General features: G+C 32.2%; 1 long non-coding RNA gene across 9 annotated transcripts; it reads right to left on the bottom strand.

The window, feature by feature from the left end:
• Positions 1 to 5,889: 5,889 nt before the first annotated feature.
• LOC141676849 (uncharacterized) lies at positions 5,890 to 8,795 on the bottom strand. Of its 9 annotated transcripts, none has more exons than XR_012557178.1 (7): positions 8,631 to 8,795; positions 8,325 to 8,472; positions 7,030 to 8,191; positions 6,776 to 6,870; positions 6,518 to 6,671; positions 6,320 to 6,372; positions 5,890 to 6,234 (listed from the first exon to the last, which is right to left on the bottom strand). It is a non-coding gene; the product is annotated as an uncharacterized LOC141676849 (long non-coding RNA). The 9 variants fall into 9 exon arrangements; XR_012557175.1 differs by having other exon boundaries at positions 7,030 to 8,168; XR_012557177.1 differs by having other exon boundaries at positions 6,621 to 6,671; positions 7,030 to 8,168; positions 8,631 to 8,794.
• Positions 8,796 to 9,559: the final 764 nt, after the last annotated feature.

Below are 9,559 nucleotides of genomic sequence, written 5' to 3'. Positions count from 1 at the left end.
GAAGACTAGTATTGAAGAAGATTGAAGAGCTGAGGAGTGTTAGAGCTGAAGATGCACTCCCAAAGACTCTAATCATCCCATACACAGGGAGAAGAGTGCATCTAAGGCCCTACTGGCTGATGGAATTCATGGATGACAAGGGTGTGAGAAGAATCTTCAGACTAGAAGACCAATTGAGTATCTCTAACAATGAGACTCTCTTGGAGATGCAAGAAATGCTAGATCTCTCAGAATCTGATGAACTAGAATTCCACAGGCAGCTCCAGAATCAAATTGAAGAAAACAACAGAAAGCTTGGAAGAAGATCCAGACCTTCAAGAAACTAGAAAAACCTGCTCAGGCTAGAGGAGCATCTTGAACTGACTCTGAGCCAAACCTGGTACATTTTGTTTAATTGAAGCACTTTCAGTTTTATTTACTTATCTTTAAAGATATATGTTTAGGATGTTTTGTTATCATCAAGTGTCTCTTAATTTATGGCTACAATTCCAGTAGACATAAATTGGGGGAGATTGTTGTGAATATGTTGTGTACTTGATGATCACTTAAACAAAACATCTAAGTAGATTTTACTTAGTGAAATAATGTAGCACTCGACGGATAAGAATTATAGTCCCGACGGATAACTCATTATAGTCCTGACGGATGATTAACTTATTATCCATCGAGTGAGTAGCTTATGTAATAATAAGTTTGTAGCACAGTGATGTATGCACCTTTGTATAGAATCTGTAGTAGCATATAAGTCATGTTGACTTTAACTAGATATGCAAAATAGGTTGATTAATTGTACATAAATAATATCTTGTAATTCTGTATAAGTGAAATGAAGTCAAGTGCCAAAATAGCTACCGACGGATGATTAACAAAGCCTTCGACGGATGATCAAATGACTATCAACGGATGTTTAACATAGCAGTCGACGGATGATCAATCAAGTCATCGACGGATGATCTGAAAGTCGACGGATGATCATATCAAGAATTCAAACATCAGTTGAACAGTGAAAGCTGACACACAGCCGTCGAGTTAGATACAAACACATTGTGGAAGCCCATTAACTGGGTAATAGAGGACAAAAAGCAGCAAAGATTAAGACTATTAGATTTTATATTTGTTCAGTCTTTTTGACTTTGTAATCTTGGTATTATATAAACCAAGAGAGTAACAAATAGAAAAATAACTGAGATAGCTGAGAGAAACTCAAAAACAGAGAAATCTTTGTAAGCATAATCTTTAGCATTTCCTGTATTCTCAGTAGTTCTATTTTGTAAGCAGCTGTGAGCATTTCTGCACACAGAGTCCTCTCGATATATTATATATATCTTTGGTGGAATTGTTTAAATCCACCGGAAAGTTTTTAAAGACTCTTGTTTTTGATTACTTGTGTTTTGATTCATTCAAGTTTATATTCCGCATTGTGCTAATCAAAACAAATATATCAATAATCGAGTTGAACATTTTATTTCAAGAAAAAGGTTCAAGAATTCCATTCAACCCCCCTTCTGTAATTCTTGCTTCATTGTTAAGGGACTAACACCTCCCCGTTAAGCATTAAGAAATTTGCTGTTAGAAAAATAGTTGGTCTTAAAAACTCAAGCTACGAAAAAGTTAGAGTTACTAACAAAATTTTAGAAATGCTTATTCAAAAAAGTCAGGTTAAAACCAGAGAGATCCCTTAAGTCTAAGGACCGTCTTTGCATTTTGACATACTCATATTAGAGATGCACAAAAACAGGATCAGGCCAGATTCGGGTCGGCCTTTAAAAAATCCGGATTTTTTAAAACTGAGCCGAGTCAGGTTTTTTTAAAAATTGGGTCGGATTTCATTCAAAATAACTAGGCATGTTTAGGCCCGCGGATCGGGCCGGGCCACCGGATTCTTTTAAATAAATTAATATTAATAATATTAATTTTTTTATTAATAACAAATATTTTTTTGCATTTTTTAGATTTTATTTGCGAGGTTAGGCTTTTATTTATATATACACACACACTCTTTTTTAGAATTTGGAATAATTTCTTCATGTTATACCTTAGATTAATTTAGAATTTAAATTTACATCTTGGTAATTCGATCTTAATATATTCAATTTATGAATTTGAATCAAAATTATATTAGAAATTTAGACCTTTTATTCAAAATTATATTCAATTATAAAATAAATTTGAATAAGACATAATTTCTTCAAAGTTTTATTCGAATATTTATTAAAAATCATCATAAAATACGGGCTTTTATAAGACCGGATCGGGATGGACCGGGCTTTTATCCGGATCGGGCCGGGCTTTGGACCGAATTGGGCTTAAATCTGGGCTTTTACCGAATCGGGTCGGACCGGATTTTTACGCAAAATATGTGGCCCGTTAAGACCCACGGGCCGGATCGGGCCAGACCGGGCTTTTTTCGGATTGGATTTTTAGCAGATTTTTTCTGGATCAGATCGGACGGGCTTTCTGGATTCAAATGTTTTGTGCATCTCTAACTCATATATTTGCATGCCAACCATCAAATGCTTAGTCTTGTGTGTGTCCCTGAGCCCCATCAAAAATTAATCATCATCATTTCCCACTCTTGATCGGGAGATTTAGGCAATAAAAAGCACGACATACTATAAGATGGTATCGCATGTGCAACATTCTTTAACAATAACACTTTACCAGCTCGAGAAAGACATTTAGCTAGAGGTGTAAAATGATCCGGGCGATACCGGGCACCCCTTTGCTCAAGTCTCGGATCATTTTATTTTTGTAGTGTCCAGATTTGGGTCTGGTATTATTTTATTCGGATACAAACCAATCTCGGGTATTAGAAGTCTGATCCAAACCGGATACGAGCCAATACCGTATTTTCCTTTTTCTAACCGGGTAGTTTGTGACCCATCAGATCCGAGTCAAAAATGATCCACCAATATTACGAAATAATTTTTAATTTATGATATATAATGATTAATTTTTCTAAAATAGATGTAATATTGTAAATATACTAAATAATCAAAAATTAAAAACTGAAATATATGATGTATTAAGTACATACTATTACAATTTTTCCATATTTAGTAATAACTTACATTTATACAAGATATTAATAAAATATAAATTGATATTTACTTAGAAATGTAATGAGTTAAAACTATAATCATATTAAGGTTTTAACCAAATACGGACCAAGGATCATATTCGAGTAAGATCATTTTATAAAAAAAATATGAGACATAATATGAGCGGGTACATAAGTGCTCGTATCCGGGATCATATTTTATTCGGATATATTTTTTACGCCAGATTATAGCATATTTAAAACGGAAATGAAACATATATCATATTTTCGAATCAAATATAAACCGAGATACCGGATAGTCCGGATCAATTACCCTAGGAACCGGGGCCTGGGCTGGAATGCTAGTTCGTCTGAGGCTCTTATTTACTGCTCTACGTTTAGCACTCCATCTTTGTATTTGTTTCCACATACGCTCCTCAAGAAAATTGAAAATTGATTCATTAATTTGACCTATCTATCAGACATGGAATACCCAACTAACGCCCATTAGCCAGATTACTTTAAACTCCCAAAAATCTTTAATCTCGTGTTATTTATTCCTTACTAGTAATATAGGTCGTGCTTCGCAGGTGGGAAATTTCTGTAATTTACAAAATTCTTTCGTTCATGAATATGTTAAATTTTTAAAAAACTTAAAAATTTTAATAGCTTTAATGTAAAAACATTTTCATTTCTATTACTTTTTTCTTTTGTAAAACCAGTAAAAATCATATTATTTTCTTGATGAATTTGTACATATAATCAATTTGAAGTTGCACATATGTTGTCAATTTTAATGTTATATTAAATTTTTTAATATAAAATGTTTAGTTTTGGAATGTTATTATATGTATGATAAAAATATATTTTATTTTTAGTTTATTTCTAGTAGAAAATTATATTACCTTGTGTTAATTTATTATTTTTTAAGAAAAAGCTCATTATAATTATTTATTTTTTAAGTTAAAAAACTATAAAGTAAAAAATTATGTACATATATGGAGCTTGGTGAGATGCAACCGTGGTTATTTGGTAATTCATACTAAAACAGTAAAGTTTTGCTTTAATTTATTTTTTCTTCTCTTTAAGAAAAAGTTTTTGGAAGACTGTGTTAGTGAATGAAGGTATCACTTTTGTGATATTGGTCTCGGTGTCGTGTTTTATCTATCGTTTGAGTCTAGTATAACAGAACAGTATGTAAGTTGCAAGTTTTTTTCGTAATTGCTTTCCTGAATAGTGTGTTGGAGACTTTGAGTGGTGTGTTTGTTCACGTATGTAATATCCTAGTTAGTAGGGCTTCTTTTGTTCTGGTGTCTCTAAGGCTTACCTCTTTTTTGTTATTGAGATGCAATATGACTTACCAAAAAAAAGTTGCAAATTTGAACTTAAACTACAACCATGCAATTAAGAGAAATGTCACTTTTGGCAGAGATTTAGATTAAATTCAGTACAATGCCTTCAGTTTAACTATAAGTGTGTCAAAAACAACCTTGTTATTTGCACAAATCAATTAGTATAAATATTTTTCTGTTTTCTGCCCCGTTAGGCTATTCCTTTTTTCAGGAAATAAGTAATTCATTTTGAGTTGGAAATAAGGATTGATCTCAAATATGTGTGATAAATACTTATATTTAAAAAATGTAAATATGATTTTTTTAAAAAAGAAACTAAATTACTTATTACTTATAATAAGATTCGCCAAATGGACCTATCAAATAAATTTTAGTAAACTTGCTACCACACTTAAAATTTTTAATTTTAGATTTTCGAAACAAACTTGAGGCCTTCTTTTGCCAAGATATCCAGATTGTCAGCTGTAGGTTGAACCTTGGCCACCTTGGCGATAGCCTTGTTCTCTTCAGGAAAACCCCCTCCTATATCATTTTGTCCTTGATCTAGTATTAACCAAACTTGGTGTTTTTTGATTTCGGACTGGTTCCACCAAAAAATATTGCATCACCAACATTGATCAAGACAATAACTTAGACATTTATTCTGACAATATAGCTTCTCCCGCCAGCCTAAATTCTGATATCATGTTGAGTAATCAGCTCATCTAAAACCTTAAGGTGTTAGAGTAAGGTCCCAATATGATCATATATTTAAGAGTAATAGATATATTAGATTGAATAAAAAGAGAAAACATGACTTAATGTGCCTCAAAAGTCAAGCAATTATTTATGTGAGATTTACTTAATTTTACTTTTAATCATAAGAAGGTATTAAAAAACAGCAAAACAACGTCCACTACACATCTCCTTTAATATACATATTATATATATATATATATATATATATATATATATATATAAGTCGAGAACAAAAATTTCACTTGTAGAACCACCATACCAGTTATTCACAAATAACATATAATGAATTTGAGTAACCCAGAACCTGAACAAAAGTACATTATTATTATAATAACCATCAGATGGTCAGCATTTCAACCATGCACTCACTCTTGGCTTATCTCACAAATTTGTAACGTTTTTTTGTTTTTTTTTTTTTAATTCATGAGACTTTCACTTTAAAGAAAATACTTTTAAAAACCTTACCAAACCTGTTATCTGAGAGAGTTCTGCATAATTTGTGCTTTTAATATTTAAATCAAATATAAAACCAATAAGATAAACATGGTGTAGCTATTATTATTAAAGACGTGAAACATAAAATTTATAACGAAATTAATTATACCTTAGTTTTTCCAAGAAAACACCGAGAATTATGATTCAACGATTGACTCTACACCATCACTAATTATAGAGGTAGGCTTTCCACATATATCATTTGATCTTGTTTTAAGTATTAATCCCTGAGTTGACAGAACAGAAGAGGTCTCTGGTCTCTGGAGTTTGAATACTAATAGCTAGAGTGTCCTTTGATTCAGTAACTTCAACGATTTCTGTGAAAAAACCCTATTGATGAAGGTTCAGCGGGCACATTTTCTTTTACCTTCAATTCCTCTAAACTAAAAGAGATGTACATTGATCATCTATAAAAATGAAAAGAAAAATGTTATGAAGAATACAACTTTGGCTTGTGCAACCTGTGCCTGCGAGATCTTAGTGGATCTGTTTCTCCTGTCAGATGACGATAATGAAGTCATATGTCAATCTTTACAGCCAAATCTTCTTCAGGTTCCTCCTCGGGAGAGATTTTCTGACCAGTTAGCTATGGTGGGGGTGAAGGTGAATCTGTTTATGGAAAAGATTATGAATTGATTAGCTTTAAAATATTTGTGTTAAATACATATCAGTATAAAAAGGTAAGAGAGATTACATTACAGCAACAATAAGTTTAGATTGTTTGATCAAGGAATTTGGGCCACTCCCCTACAATACAACAAAGATACATTTGCGAAACAAATTAACAATCATATTTATAGAAGCAAATGGGTGCTTATAAGGGTGATAACATCTACTTAAACAACACAGTACTAAATTGTCTATGACATTGAACCTAATCTATATATTATACTTGGAACTCATGAGCTTGGAAATGACAGTTCTCACATAACTATCATCACCAGGACATTATCTCGTGTTGATTCAGCAACTATAAACTCAAAATTTCATTATACCTTTTGTGGCGAGCCACTGCAAGTTTTTTGATTGTGTCTTTCATGACCGTCCTGAGATATTTCATTAAATAGTCAAATCCTGACTTTTTCCCAGGATCGTAACAGAGTACATGTAACATTGAATGCACACAAATAAAATTTAAGTAATTAATTACCTAAATAACTTCTGTGAATTGGATCAAATCACTGTATATTCATTAAGGTCCTCCAATTTGAATGTTGTAGATAATCTACGGGTGCAAACATCTGCCTGCAAATTACAAATTACAAATTTAAAATTAATTATAGCCCGTAGGTTGTTCACAAACATTCAGAATTAAAAGTTAAGATACAAAATTTAAGTTAAAATTACACCTGAACACAAAAAATATTTACATTTCATAAATATTTACACCAATATGGTACTCACTTGGTCGAATATAAGATACTTTTGTTGGGATGCGACCAACAATTTCATTGGCGAAGTGCATTCATGCCTAACATTTTCACCAAGATATGGTGATTGTTGTCAATAATGTCATAATATGCATTTCCAAAGTCTACTTCAGCTACCTTTCTGGAATCTGCAAAGTTTTTACTTGGTGAAATGATTATCTTTAAAGCTAATTTCCCGTGAAGTTTCAATAATGGGGAACGTGTTTGGTCGACGTTTACTCTTATTGTATGAGGACCTGATTTCAGTGCTTGCGTATTTGGTGAATGGCCTGACATCCGTTTTTCTGTATTCAACAGATGGCCTTAAATCACAGCTTCCATATTCAGCAGATGGGGTTAACATCAGTGCTTCCATATTCAGCAGTTGCGTAAATGGTTTCGTCCTTGATTGACCAAAAGGTAGATGAGCTGGAAGCAACTATTTACTGGTGGTGGTGGTAGTTAGAGATATACAGAGGATGATGCTTAAATGATAGAAGGCCCGATAATTTGTTGCAAAGAGTTCCATAAAGTACTTCTGGTAGCACCCATTTCATGTTTGGCCTAGATTGGGGATCATTAAGAGTGCATAGCAGTTCTAATGAATCAAATGTTCCATGTCAAAAAGCTTATAAGACCCGTCAAGAAGTCGAATGTGCCTTGCTTTTTAAAACCATTCCTTCATCCGAAAGCCTTTGTATCCATAAAGCAAATTAATTTGATCATCTTAGAAAGTAAGGTCTATTGCTCGTCGTCCTAACACAATCTCCAAGACAAAAAAATTGAAACTGAAAACATCATATTTTGATATAGCAGAGCCGTGTCTTTGGAAGCTTTCTGGTGGTAAGTATCCAGTTGTGCCTCCAATTCTCATAGTGTCCGCCAATCGAAAGTCTTGATACTTTTTTGGTGTCTTGATTTGGTGATCAAGTTGATGTTCTAGCCATCTTGCTAATCCAAAGTCACCAAAGCTAGCATTATAATTCAAACCAAACATCACATTACTCGTCTTTACATCGCTCTGAATGATCTGTGTCTCCCACTGCTCATGTAAATAAGAATAGATTATACATCAAACCTGTTCCAACCTTTATTTTTTCTCTTAGGCCATCTGATTGGTGATTTGTACCCATCCTGTGGAGCAACCAAAAGTTCCTCTTAATTACAAACACAAACAGAGATTGGAAATTTTTCGATGAAAAATTGATACAGGAAATAAATACATATGAGAATTGTTATATGAAAAAACATAAAAAATAATATCAAATCCTAATAAAAATACTAACATACATCATTATCATATAACATGTAATAGAATAATCAATTTCGTTGGAAGAGGAAGATAATGTTCCAAGCAGAAGCTGCTTCCGACCTTTAAACACAGAACAAATAAAAGTGAATGTAAAGTCGGGATGTCCAAGCGAAAGCCACTTCCGACCTTTAAATAGAGAACAAATAAAAGTGTAAACATTTTGTGCAGATGAAGGTGTTAATGGACCAAGAAGAAGTCGTTTGCAACGTAACAGCGAAAAACATATCACTATCAATGTAAAAAAAATACAACCATTATATATACATGATAAAAAGTCAACTTACTCGATCCATCTATGTGAAAACGGACATATATCGTCACATATGTAGATAAGAAATAACGAAGCAACCACCAGTAATTGGATGAAAAGGAGGAGAGGAACTATGTTTATGGATTTGAATGATACTTGTTTGAAAGAGAGATATTGTTTTTAAGCGAGTCACCACGATCTCCTACGATCACGTTAATAAGTTACATTACACAATGCAGTAACAAATGGGTCGGCCAAATCTAAGTGGATAATCCAAGTTCTGTAGAGTAAAAAAAGTGTAAAATTTGAATTGCAGGTTAACCCATATTTAGTGGATGATCCAAAGGCTCAACGTACATTTACCAAAAAGTATATTTGATGTAAAATGGTTAAAATAAAATGAATGGTAAAAAGAGTAATTTTGAAATCCTAGTGCTAGTAGATATTAGGAATACTAGCAAGTTAGCCCATATTTTGCACACGCCAACTTGTTGCTATATACAAAATTATTTAAAAAACCATCTGTTAATTTTTAACATATTGACAATTTATAAAATTATTTAAACAGCAAATATAACATGTTTTCATATAAGTATTTAAAAAATTAAGTATATATTGTGATATAAAAAATGCAAGAATATGTCATATTTAAAAGTTAACTAATATCCAAATTTTGACTTTATGTTTTATAGAAAAAATTATAAAACTTTAATGTATCAAATACTTGTAAAAAGGAAAATTAGTTTAAACATTTAAATATTAACTATGCTAGTTAAAAAAAATCAAAACAGATAAAACCACAGCTCGGCTGAGCACTTAAAATTATACATACATTGCCCATTCTATCTTGTAGCCTTAGTGCAAAATCAAGATAACTTTCTCACATAAGATGATAGAGTGATATGGTTTTGATGTTATTAAGTTTAGTACTACCACTGAATATATGATCGTCAACTTTAAGTC

The sequence above is a fragment of the Apium graveolens genome, chromosome 8, assembly GCF_009905375.1.
Source record: "Apium graveolens cultivar Ventura chromosome 8, ASM990537v1, whole genome shotgun sequence".
NCBI lineage: Eukaryota > Viridiplantae > Streptophyta > Magnoliopsida > Apiales > Apiaceae > Apium > Apium graveolens.
The sequence above is the reverse complement of the archived record's forward strand: the minus strand, read 5'-3'. Positions and strand labels throughout refer to the sequence as shown.